At 39.7% G+C, this 14,082-nt stretch overlaps 2 pseudogenes; one reads left to right on the top strand and one right to left on the bottom strand.

Annotated features, from left to right (window-relative positions):
* Positions 1 to 6,058: 6,058 nt before the first annotated feature.
* On the bottom strand, positions 6,059 to 7,058 carry LOC125283807 (olfactory receptor 7C1-like; annotated as a pseudogene).
* Positions 7,059 to 12,943: 5,885 nt separating this feature from the next.
* Positions 12,944 to 13,875, top strand: LOC113249967 (olfactory receptor 7A17-like; annotated as a pseudogene).
* The last annotated feature ends 207 nt before the right edge of the window (positions 13,876 to 14,082 follow it).

Genomic DNA, 14,082 nt, shown 5'->3' with positions numbered 1-14,082 from the left:
CCAAAGAATGTGCTGCACAGGATGGCAGAAGATGAGTGCTAGTTCAGAAAATAGATCTAATCAGAAAAGGCAAAAGATAGCAGTAAGCAGCAGGCACAGGTGTGAAGTTAGAGGGCAACGCACACAAAAGAAAGTTTATTAGGACAATGCACATAAAAAGCAATAGGTGGGAGGACAAAATATGACTGACTGATAAATTTGACCGCTCAAATTTATAAACTCTCATACTACCTACCAACTAGATCTGTACATACACACAAGAATTAAACAGCAAGTCGCAAACTTGGCTTAAACATTTGTAATTATTTGTTGGAAAGAGTGCAATCAAACAGAAGAAAAAATGATTTGACAAGAACAACAAAGAAACAAAAACAAGAATTAGAACCCGCAGACCCCAGTACACAAAGCAAGAACTTGCACAGACAACTTGGGATAGAGAAAGTAAATGGCCAATAAACCCCAAAATATAATCTGCCTCCAGAGAGTGAAATAAGTGCAAACTAAAGCCCTTTAGCATACGCCTGAATGTGCAGTAAGTAAACCTTTTAAGAGAATACCTAATGTGAGAGAGGATTCTGTGAGATGTATGTCTCAAAAACAGCAGTTGCAAGGTAGTTGCTCCCTCCATTGGTCTGGACTTTCTCTAATTTTTAAAAAAAATAATTTTATTTAAATTCCATTAATTCACATACAGTGTATTATTAGTTTCAGAGGTAGAGTTGAGTGATTCATCAGTTGCATGGAACAGCCAGTACCCATTACATCACATGCCCTCCTTAATGCCCATCACCCAGTTACCCCTTCCCCCCACCCACCTCCCTCCAGCAATCCTCAGTGTTTCCTAGAATTAAGAATCCAGGTCTGGATCTTTCTAGTGAATACAGAACGTGCTACAATATACCCCATTCAAAAAATATATTTAAATGCCCTCACTGGACTGCACCTGCCTCTATACCCAATAGTCTATTTTCATATTTCCCTTTACTGCAAATCTCCTTGGAACTGTTACATTTTCCTGGAAGACAGTACCTCCCATTCCTTCTTTAGTCTCATTCAACTAGACTTTTATTCCCACCACTTATTGTCAACAGTAATCCTTGTATCGCTAAGTGCACAGACATTTCTTTGTTTAAAATATTAAATAAATTGACCATAAATGATCTCGTGGCTCTGGCTAAGCTGCTTAAGATTTCAGGTGACCTCAGGTAAAAACTTTCAGCTTCCATTCTCTCTGACCTTTCCTGAAATACCTACTGAGCCCTGAGACTCACCAGGATGTGATCTTTGAGAGGAAGTTCTCTATGTGGAGGTCTGAATTCCTCCCTGGATGGTTGATGATGGAGACCAAAACTCTGTTTCCAGACAGGACAGCAGGAAGGAGTGAAGCATGGGTCCCCCAGCAGACGTAGGAATCCAAACACAAAAACCATGTCTCCTCCAGCTGAAGGTTGAACATGCCCAGGGGCTGTAGCAGAGGGGATATTTACAGCTCCTTATGTTTGCTGTGTCTGTTCGCTATCCTTACTCATTAGACACCTATCCTATTGTTATTCCAACCCCTGAGCACATCTCCCCATGGGAATGTATCTGCACTGAATGGAATTATTTCCTGTAGATTCTCTGTTCCCAAGAGACCAGGTTAGAATCCAGGTACATCCAATGTTTATTACTCCTCCCCAAACTTGCCTGCCTTCCAGAGCTCCAAGAATTGAAACTTTCTGCAGACTTGAGTGAATGTTTTTTTCCAAATCTAAGACTGAGGAAACCTGTCTTGACCATGCCCCTTGGGTCTCCAAAATATTGACTTGTGGTGGGAGCACAACTCCTGATAGTTCAAGAAAATTGCTCTTCCTTCTCCAATAAGCAAATGTGTGTTCCTTTGCTATAAAAACACAGGTACAACAATCCTTTGGTTCATAAGTCTTTTGACAAATCAATTAGGGCTTTTGTGTTTTTAATTGAAGTTGAAAGTTGACATTTAGTCCTTGACTTTTAAACCATTTGCTAATTATAAGAGATGTATTTAGACCTTTTAATGCACCATGGGCTGAGCTTAGAATCTTATATGAATTGTCTCACTTTGAACTTTTGTGCAAAAGCTATTCTATGAGGACCGTAAAATTACGAGCCTCAATACACATTTGTAGAGATCTGACTTGGAAGGGTTTAGTGATAAACCTGGAATTATGACTTGGATCCTTACGAACTGATGTGTGTTGGTTAGAATGCAACAAGATAGGCCAGTGGTTCTCAGCCAGGGATGATTTTTTCCTCCAGAGGACGCTTGAAAATATCTGGAGAAATTTTTGACTGTCATAGCTTGGTTCATGCTACTACTAACTTGGCTTGTCTAGGGTGGCCCGAAGATTCTGCAATTGTAACTGGTACCCAGTCATTGATGCTGCCCGTCTTGGTCTGTACTCATGTTTATGTGTTAAGGCTGTGATCCAGTGATCAGAGTCAGGTCTGTTCTTCTTCTCCCAGAGTTTCCCCACCCACCTCATATTTGACCTTAGGTGGTTAAACTAGTCTACTGGTGTCTCTTTTCCCTCAGGAAAGGAAATGAACCTACCAATCCTTTGTTCCCTTGTCTCTAAACTGGAGAAATTCCATCTAACATTTCAGTCTGAGAACTTAGTAATATTTTAGAGCTCACAGGAAATTCCATGGAACAGAGCAGGTGCTCCATCCACAGGAACTATTGTGACCATCTAAGTTCCACATTTTCCTAAGCTCGTTATGACACCAAGATCTCTTGGGACAGGAAGTGAGTCCAGGATTCCTCAGCCTCTTGGACAATTTTATGGGTGGGTTGGGAATGAAGCGGGTGTCACTGGCAGCATCCTGCATACCTGGGGAAGCCAAGCACTTACTTGCACACTCATATTCATCCACAGAAGTCCCTGACCAAAAAGATCTCCTGTGGCTCTGAGTGTGCAGTGTTGGGATAGAGGGTACATGGATAAAGTGTAATTGTTCCTCTTACTCTTTTCAGTGTGTTCAATGCTGACTGTATTATGCTCCAATTTCAGGCTTGAGTTTCTTCGTCAGATCCCTGGACTTCCACAAAGGTGCTCTCACCCATGAGTTATTGTCAAAAGTGTTGCTTTTTGGGGAAAAGGTGTGAGAAAACACCTATTTCATCATTTTGGGGATGTATTTTTTTATTCATTAGGAAAATACATGTTTTCCTAGAAGTTCCACTAACAGATTTCAGCTCTCATACATTTGGGCAAATTTGTGTTATATGGTATGTTAGGTAGAATGATTGCCTTCCCAAAATGCCTATATCCTAATCCTCGTAACCTGTGAAGATGTTAAGTTACAGGAGAAAAAGAATTAGTTATCGAAGTAATTAGGTTTGCTAATCAACTGACCTTAAAATAGAGTTTACCTGGGGTTATCCATACGAAGCCAGTGTACTTACAAGGGTCCATGAATGGAAAACGGAGGCAGCAATAAGAGTCTGAGAGATGAGACATGAGAAAGACTCAGCCAGCCACTTCAGGCATTGAAGATGGAGGGTAGGTTCACGGGACAGGGATGAGGGATGCTGGCAGTCTCTAGATGCTGGGGAAGGGAAGAAAGTGGGTTACTCCTTAGAGACTCTACCAAGGGATGCAGCCCTGCAGACAAATTTACTTTTATTCCAGGGAGACCTGTTTTGGACTTCTGATCTCCAGAACTGTAAGGTAGTTATCTTTGTGCTCTTTTTAAGCCCCTAAGTCTGCAGTCACTGGTTACCACAGCAACAGGAAGCCAAGGCACACGATCACACCTATACTGATGTTTTAATCTGAGTATATTGTCACCCCTCTCAAATCAGTGTCCTGCCCCTAGGAAAAATGGAGAATCAATATTGAAAATGTGACCTACCCTCTGTTCATAATTAAAATATATAATAAACCTCTGTTTATCAAAACATTGTGAAATCAGTTTGAGCCTAAATTGTTGTCAAGATGGGTGAATGAAGAAAATACAAATCCTATAAAATAAAAAGCTGTTATATTATAAAAGTAGAATCAAAACCAACAAGGAAAGCAAGACTTTGAAATAAATGGTATTTGGACAATTCGTTCTTAGTTAGAAGTAAAATTTCTATCTTAATGCCAACCACTTATTGTCATAAACTGAGTGAATTTGTAGAAAAATAAAATGACAAAAATGAACTTGTAGAAAAAATAGAAAATAGCAGACTTCTAGAAGAAAGATTAGAGTAATCCTCTGAGCATAAACCAGATTGAAGTAAAAGAACTGAAAACAATAACTGATGGATTCCAGCTCGTGAAAACCTATAGGTCCAAAAACAAAGAAAATTTAAAAACAAGTGTAAAACTAGGGAAAATATATCGAACACATTGGATATTACCAAGTATGAAGTGTAGTCATGTACAAAGTTTTTTTAAACCAATTAGAATTAACATACCTAGAGTGAGAAATGATCCAATGATGCAAACCAGAAATATAGGAAGAATACATATGAAGAAATATATATAAATGTGAAAATGTGCTCACCTTTGTAACACTCAAATAAAGTGAAATTATAACAATAAGGAAATCTTTTTTTAATTGTAATAATTTGTTATATTATGTTAGTCACCATACAGTACATCCCTAGTACAGTTCCATGATTCATTAGTTGCGTATAATACCCAGTGCACCATGCAATACATGCCCTCCTTAATACCCATCACCAGCTTATCCCATTCCCCCACCCCCTCCCCTCTGAAGCCCTCAGTTTGTTTCCCAGAGTCCATAGTCTCTCATGCTTCATTCCCCCTTCTGTTTACCCCCCCTTTCTTCTTCCCTTTCTTCTCCTACCGATCTTCCTACTTCTTATGTTCCATAAATGAGTGAAACCATATGATAACAATAAGGAAATCTTAATAAATCTCAGTGTAGGGTTTGATTTATTTCTAAGGCTGCAACCCTCAAAGACACAACATTTCTTAGTTCTGGAGCTGACTTCTAGAAGTGTGCATTTATGCATTAGGGGTTAAACTGTTACTATAATAAAATTTAGCTGGAGGCAACATAACCTGATGCCTGAGAGACCATCTGAATCAGGAAGCCCTCCACAGACCTCAGAAGGGGTGAGCTTTTTCATCACAGCTGTGACCTTGAGTGAATCAGCTAGATTCCAAAATCTCCTCCTCCTCCGTAATAAATGGGGAATGATACTAATCACATAAGCGTTACTAGAAAACTACATGAGAGAATGTGTATAAACACTTAAACAGCACTGGCACAGTGTTATTACTATTTTTTGTTATCAAGAACCATATCAATAATCAAATTTCTTGAGGCACCTGGTGGCTCAGTCGGTTGACCTGGTGACTCTTGATCTCAGCTCAGGTCCTGATCTCAGGGTCTTGAGTTCAAGCCCTGCCTGAGGCTCCACACTGGGCGCAGAGACTGCTAAAAACAAACAAAACACCAACTTTCTTTTCTGGCTCAAAAGCTTTCATTAAATCAATACATTTTATTTTCTGGTCCTGACTCTATTTAAACACCTGCCCAACTACTTTTCACTCAACAAATATTCACTGAGCACAAACTCCATCCCAAGAACTGTACTAGGCACTGCAGTTTCAAAGATATGGAAGAGAAAGTTCTGAAATTCAAGGAGTCTATATTGTGGATGAGCAGAGAAATTTAGTAAAGCTGGTGTGACTGGAAAGAAATTAAATCAGATCAGGAACAAAAAGGGAGAGGCAAATCTTTGAGTTGATTTTATTCATGTGATATAATAGAAAAACTCTGTAAAATGAGTTTTCACGACATCTCCAAAATAGGGATACATCCATCACTCTGAGGATAGATATTAACTACATGAGATTTGACTTATTATTTTTTTGAGAAATCCAAACCATTATCAAAGATTACTGAGACATAACAGGTTGTATTCACACCAAGTGAAAATGACTGGTTATAAAGTGAAAAGGGGAACCCAGGTTATAACCTGAAGAAAAACAGAGAAGAGAAGGAAGACCCAAGGAAAGAACTGCTTTAACATGTGTACACCTGGGGAAAAAATAAAAATAGTGGATGGAGGAAGTCAGGATCTCTGGGCCTCCATATTGTGTGCCCAGCTACTCAGGAGAGTCCGGTGATGGTCCTGACGCTGAGAGGCACCCCCCCTGCCGAGGAGCCTACTCTGGGCCCCCTTCATGTCCCTGTTCCTCAAGCCATAGATGAAGGGGTTCAGCATGGGGGTGACAATGGTGTACATCATCGAGGCCACTAGACTCGTCCTGGAGGACGAAGTTGTTGTAGAACTGAGGTTGACCCCAAGGCCTGTGCCATAGAACAAGGAGACTACCAAGAGGTGAGAACTAGACTTGGAAAAAGCTTTGTACTTCCCCGCAGCTGAGGAAATGCTGGGTATGGAGGAAACAATTTGATAGTAAGACAACAGTATTGCATGGAGAGGAATCACGGCCAGAAGGCCAGGTGCAGACTACACCACTATGTTACTGACGAGGGTGTCAGAACAGGCGAGCTTCAGGACTTCAGGAAGATCACAAAAAAGTGTGGGATTTCCATGTTTGTGCAGAAGGACAGCCTCAAAATCATCAAGGTCTTGAGCAGGAAGCCCATGACACTGATGCACCAGGACTCCAAGGCCAGCAGCCCACAGAGCTGGGGGTTCATGATGACTGAGTAGTGCAGGGGGTGACAGATAGCCACAAAGCAGTCATAGGCCATCACAGTCAGGAGTACATTGTCCAAGAATCCAAACACAGATGCAAAAAATGTCTGGCTGCGGCATCCTGCATATATTATGCCTTTGCTCTGAGTCTGGATGTTCAGAGCATCTTGGGGTCGGTGGTGGAGGTGAAACAGATGTCAGCAGAGGACAGGTTGGAGAGGAAGAAGTACATGGGGGTGTGGAGGTGGGAGTCTGAGCAGATGGCCAGGATGATGAGCACGTTCCCAGTGAACGTAACCAACTATATGCACAGAAACAGCCCAAAGAGCATGAACTGAGTCTCCGACTTTGCTGAAAACCCCAGGAGGAGAAATTCTGAGGCGTGTGTTTGATTTCCTGATTCCATGTGGATGTAAAGTCTAGCAGGAGAGGAAAAAAAAATCTGAGAGCTCAGCACACATTTCATGAATCGACATGGATGGAACTGGAGGGGATTATGCTAAGTGAAATAAGTCAAGCAGAGAAACAATTATCATATGGCTTCACTCATATGTGGAACATCAGAAATAACACAGAGGACCTTAGGGGAAAGAAGGGAGAACTGAAAGGGGGTGGAATTCGAGGGGGAGACTAACCATGAGAGACTATGGACTCGAGAAACAATCTGAGGGTTTCAGAGGGGAGGGGAAGAGGATAGGTTAGCCAGGTGATGGGTATTAAGGAGGGCACGTGTTATAACGAGCAGTGGATGTTATATGCAAATAATGAATTGTTGAACACTACATCGAAAACTAATGATGCACTGTATGGTAAGTAACATAACATAATAAAAAAATTAAATAAAAAAGGCTACACACACACACACACACACACACACACACACACACACCTCATTGCCAGGACTAATGTTAGGGAGCTTTTCCCCCTATGGTTTCTTCTAGGAGTTATATGGCTTAATGTCTTACATTTAAGTCTTTACTCCATTTCTGAGTTAATTTTTGTGAGTGATGTAAGATTATGTTCTGACTTCATTCTTTTGCACGTGAATATTACTTTCCAACAACATTTATTGAGGAGAGTATCTTAAAAAAAAAAAAAAGAATCAGAGAGAATGGAACCTGAGAAAATTTCCTGAGATCACCTGAAAGTAGATAGACTCATTACAATTAATTTATGTAATGTGTTCAAAAGAGAAGTGTCCACTGGACTCAGCAATACAGGCATCATTGTTGACAATAAGTCCAGTTGGATGAGACGGGGGAAGGAAATGGGGGACATAAAGAGGTTCCAGTGAAATTACAACATGCCCAAGGAGTTTGCAGCTAAGGGGTAAGGAAAACAGAGTATTTGGCTTGGAGTTGTTTTTGGTGAACTGTTTAAGATGTGGTCCTTTTAAGCGTGTTCTGTATTTATAGAAAGACCCAGACCCATGCAGGTAGCTATTCCCCTGCAACAGCAGTTGTTGAGACATACAATTCTCAGCATCTTCTCTCACAGTGAGTATTCAAATAAAAAATTGTGTTTCATATGCAAAACGGGGTATGCTAACTAGCTTTACATTGTAATAGTTCATTGCCAAGAGCTGTGGAAAGGATGGAGACATCTGTGAGGTAGAAGGAAAAACTCAGCCACATCTCTTTCCAGGTGATCATTACTCACTTGCCCACATGAAGGAACTGTATTGTAGGATTGTTACATACACTGAAGAACACCGTCTGCCCCCCTAGGAGGATGGGTGCTGTTATCCCCTTCATTTGATTAAGGAAATTCATATTTGGGTTGGATTGGTTGTCTCTCCCAAGTTCAAGCTGCTCATACGTGGTAGATCTGACATTCAAAACCTGGTTGTCTGATTCCAAAAGTTTTGCATTGAAAATCGTTTGGAAAATCTCTTACTATTTCATCTTTAAAAATCCCCCTTTATTGTCAAACATTGTATATATTCTGTTGTAAATTGCAGATTTATTCCCTTTGCACATTTTTTTCTAGAGGGGTATCAAATAATAAAATGTCCTGACACCTTAAAAATAGGACTCCCTTCTAGTTTGGATATATTGTGTTTTTTTCCAGCTTTGCCAATTATTCTGGGCATCAGGGGATGTGGACTGGGACTGGAATGCTGCCAGAACCAGGGAAGATTTCTGCTCATCACAGTCTCTCAGGGACCCGCTGAGCTTATTAGATCTCTTTTCCCCTTGTGTCCATTCCTTTCCTTTCTTTGTTTTTAGAACTGCTTTCTTATGTTGCTTTAAATACAGGACACACGATGATCATATTAAAATGGAGCCCATGTTTCCATGTTCTTGGGAAGCTTACTAACCAGAATTTAAGTACTATTTACACATTCCTCAGGGTAAAGGTAATCTGATGTGGACAGCTTCCCTTCCACCATTTCTTTCAATGTTATTGTGGCTGGAGTGAGAAAAGCGTGTTAGTAACATAGTGCCAGGAGGCCGGAGTGCACTGTGTGTGTGTGTGTGTGTGTGTGTGTGTGTGTGTGTGTACATGTGTGTTGTGGGGCGTGAGCAGTCCTCAGGGCAATGGTACCCAAGTTCATATACTCCAATATGTCACTCATATTTTTTTATTTTATAATAATTTTTTTTATTATGTTAGTCACCATACAGTACATCCTTAGTTTTTGATGTAATGTTCTTTGATTCATTATTATATGTGACTCTTAAATGCTAGAATGTTCACCAACAGATGGAAATAAGGAAGGGATCCATCTCTTTTTTTTTTTTTTTTTTTTTTAGGAAGGGATCCATCTCTATTCACAGAATACCTTGGAACACAAATAATAAGATGCAAAGAACACCACTTGAAGGAAGGACTCCCTGTGTCTAGAAGTCCCATCAGTGGCTGGAAAGCCCCTCGGTCCTCAACATTCTCTGCCACCACCTCTCCTCTCTCCCTCTTGCTCATTCCCTCACCGCACTGACTGCATGTTGAGATCTGCAGATCTGCAATAAGTGCCTTCTGCAGGGCCTTTGCTCTTCTTTCCCTGCAGGGCACACACCTCCCTCAGATATCCTCCTGCCTCCTGCTCAATCTTTTGTTAAAACTTCTGTTAAAATGTCACCTTCTTTGCAGGTCTTCCTGAACTCCTATTAAAACTTAGCACCTTCCCCATCCACTCCTTTATATATGATTTTTTTTTTATTCCTGCATGGCACCTGTTGCTATCTGACATGATATATGACTTTTATTTTTTATATATATTCTTTCCCCATCACTGGGTTCTATGGACTGTTTTTTTCTCCAAGTTTTTATTTAAATTCCAGTTAGTTAACATACAGTGAAATATTATTTTCAGGGGTAGAACTTAGTGATTCAACACTTCTGTACAACACCAGGTGCTCGTCACCACAAGTGCCCTCCTTCATCCCCATCATTTTCACCCTTCCCCCCACCTGCCTCCCTCCAGCAACCCTCAGTTTCTTCTCTATAGTAGAGTCTGTTTCTTGCTTTGCCTCTCTTTTTCTCACACTATGTTCTTTGTTTTGTTTCTTAAATTCCACACATGAGTGAAATCATATGGTCTTTGTCTTTCTGTGACTGACTTATTTCACTTAGCGTAACACAGTTTGGCATCATCCACATCGTTGGCAAGATTTCATTCCTTTTTGTCACTTAGTAATATTCCATTATGTTTTATTAATTATGTTAATTATATATTAACTATGTTAATAATATATTAATTAATTATATATTATATTATATTAATTATACCATCTGTGTGTGTATGTGTGAGATATATATATCAAGAAAATGTGATATATATATAAATGAGATATATATATCAAGAAAATGTGATATATAAATGAGATATATATATATCAAGAAAATGTGATATATATAAATGAGATATATATATCAAGAAAATGTGATATATAAATGAGATATATATATATCAAGAAAATGTGATATGTATAAATGAGATATATATATCAAGAAAATGTGATATATATCACATTTTCTTGATATATATATCTCACACATACACACACAGATGGTATAATTAATATAATATAAAATATAATATATTATATTATATATTATATTATATATAATTAATATATAATTAACATAATATATCTCATTTATATATATATATCACATTTTCTTGATCCATTCGTCACTTGATGGACATTTAGCATTTCTCCATAGTTTGGCTATTACAGATATTGCTGCTATAAACTTTGGGGTGTATGTATTCCCTTTGAATTAATATTTTTGTATCCTTGGGTAAGTACATAGTAGTATAATCTGTGGAATGGGAGAAGATATTCACAAATGACATATCTGATAGAGAGTTAGTATCCAAAATTTATAAAGAATTTATCAAACTCAACATCCAAAAAATAAATAATCCAGTTAAGAAATGGGCAGAAGACATGAAGCGATACTTTTTCAAAGAAGACATACAGATGGCCAACAGTTGCATGAAAAGATGCTCAACATCACTCATCCTCAGGGAAATACAAATAAAAACTAAGTGAGATATCACCTCACAGCAGTCAGAATGGCTAAAATTAACAACACAGGAAACAACAGGTGTTGTCAAGGATGCAGAGATAGGGGAACCCTCATGGAGTGTTGGTGGGAATGCAAACTGGTGCAGGCACTCTGGAAAACAGTATGGTGGTTCCTGAAAAAGTTAAAAAATAGAGCTACCCTATGATCCATTGCACTCTTAGGTATTTACCCAAAGGATGTATGCAGTTTTCTATCTCAGCACCCTATGCTCTTTGTCTAGAAGATGACGTGCTGGACATTATTCCTCACATGCAGGAAAACATTTCTCATTAAAACTATAATACACGCCCTCTTAGGGAAAAGGCTGAATGCACAGGAATTCCTACAGGGATGTCAAGTAACATCACTTAAATGGGATCAGAACTATACAAAAAATAAATAGCTTTTTCTTGATTGCAAAATACAAATGGTAGCATGTCACTCTGTTAATAATGCCCATTTGCTACAAATCAAAACTACAATGAGGTATCACCTCAATTTGTCCGAATGGCTAAAATCAACAAGACAAGAAACAACAGATGTTGGTGAGGCTGTGCAGAAAGAGGAACCGTCTTGCCCTGTTGGTGGGAATGCGAACTGGTGGGGGTGCTCTGGAAAACAGTAGGGAGGTTCCTCAAAGAGTTAAAAACAGAATGATCCTACAATCCAGCAATTGCTTTGCTGTGTATTTACGCAGAGAACACAAAATACTAATTCAAAGGGACACATCACTCCAAGGTATATAGAAGCAGCAGCTACAACAGCCAAATTGTGCAAACAACCCAAGTGTCCGTAGACTGATTAATGGATAAAGAAGTTGTGTGTGTGTGTGTGTGTGTGTGTGTGTGTATCATTCAGCCATCAAATGAAATGTTGCCATTTGCAACAACATGGATGGAGCTAAAGAGTATTGTGCTAAAAGAAATAAGTTGGTTAGAGAAAGACAAACCCATATGATTTCACACATGTGTGGAAATTAAGAAAAATATCATTAAAAACACAAAATAAAAAAATTATTTAATTAAAAAAAAAAACAAATCAAAAGAACCTGGGAGGGAGGAAGAGAGGGAGAGACAACCGAAGAACAGAAATTCAATTACACAGAAGAAATTAACAGTTGCCAGAAGGGAGGTGAGTGAGGTGATGGGTGAGACAGGTGATGGGGATGAAGGAGTGCACTTGCCATGATGAGAACTGGACACTGGATGGAAGTGTTGAATCACTATATTGTCACCAGAAACTAATATTACTATAGGGAAAACTGAAGGGGAAGAAATCAGTGAGAGAGACAAACCATGAGAGATTGAACTCTGAGAAACAAACTGAGGGTTTCAGAGGAGAGGAGGGTGGGGTAGCAGGGTGATGGGTATTAGGAGGGCACGTGTTGTGATGAGCACTGGGTGTTATATGCAGTCAATGGAAAACTGAACACTACATCAAAAACTAATGATGTACTCGATGTTGGCTAACTGAACATAATAAAAAATAAAAAATAGTGATGGGTATTAAGGAGGGCACATATTGCATGGTGCACTGGGTGTTATATGCAAGTAATGAATCATGGAACTTTACATCAAAAACTAGGGATGTACTGTATGGTGACTAACAATATAATAAAAAAATAAAAATAATAAAAATAAAAAATGGTTTTTAAATAAAAACTTTAAAAAGTGAAAAAAAGTATAGAGTAAATAAATGATAAATAATTAAATAAAGTCCATTTGCTTGAATATTTATCATTTTTTTTTCTTTCCTAGTGGTTATCTCCACCACATGGTACTACATAATGATACACAAATTTCAGAGTTTCTTCTTCTCAGATTTTCAGAGGATCCAGAAGTGCAGCCCCTCCTGTTTGGGCTTTTCCTCTCCATGTACCTGGTCACTGTGTGTGGAAACCTGCTCATCATTGTGGCCGTGAGCTCTGACTCCCACCTCCACACCCCCATGTACTTCTTCCTGGCCAACCTGTCCTTTGCAGACATCTGTTTCACCTCCACCACCGTCCCCAAGATGCTGTGGAACATCCAGAATCAGAGCAAAGTCATCACTTTTGAAGGCTGCCTCAGCCAGATGTATTTTTTCCTACTGTGTGCAGAGTTAGATGACTTTCTCCTGTCCGCAATGGCCTATGACCGCTTCATGGCCATCTGTCACCCCCTGCACTACACGGTCATCATGAACCCCCGGCTCTGTGGACTGCTGGTTCTGGTGTCCTGGGTCATCAGTGCTCTCAATTCTTTGTTACAGAGCTTAATGCTGTTGCGGCTGTCCTTCTGTACAGGCATGGAAATCCCCCATTTTTTTGTGACCTCAATCAGGTAGTTGGGCACGCCTGTTCCGACACCTTTGTTAATGACATGGTGATGTATTTTGCAACTGTGCTGTTGGGTGGTGCTCCCCTGGCTGGAGTCCTTTACTCTTACTCTAAGATTATTTCCTCCATATATAAGATCTCCTCAGCTCAGGGCAAGTACAAAGCATTTTCCACCTGTGCATCTCACCTCTCGGTTGTCTCCTTATTTTATTGTACAGGCCTAGGAGTGTACCTTAGCTCTGCTGCTACCCAGAGCTCCCATGCAAGTGCAGTGGCCTCGGTGATGTACACGGTGGTCACCCCCATGCTGAACCCCTTCATCTACAGCCTGAGGAACAGAAACATAAAGAGGGCTCTGAAAGGAATCATTGGGGATCCAGTGATGTGAGGGCCCATTGTCCTGAGGCTTAAGAAGTGTCCATGTTTGAAGGGCTCACAACCTCAGAGCCGGGAACTGTTATTCTTTGATCATATTATGGAAATAGAATCTGCTCCTCTGTTTATTTCCTGGAATTTCCATTTGTTTGAATTTAATTTCTTCATAAATTTAAGTAACTCACTTCTTTGAGCTTTTGCTCTGTCTCATATACAGTTT

Source organism: Ursus arctos, unplaced genomic scaffold, assembly GCF_023065955.2.
Source record: "Ursus arctos isolate Adak ecotype North America unplaced genomic scaffold, UrsArc2.0 scaffold_14, whole genome shotgun sequence".
In the NCBI taxonomy this organism is placed as follows: domain Eukaryota; kingdom Metazoa; phylum Chordata; class Mammalia; order Carnivora; family Ursidae; genus Ursus; species Ursus arctos.
This window is presented reverse-complemented; position numbering and strand designations above follow the sequence as displayed.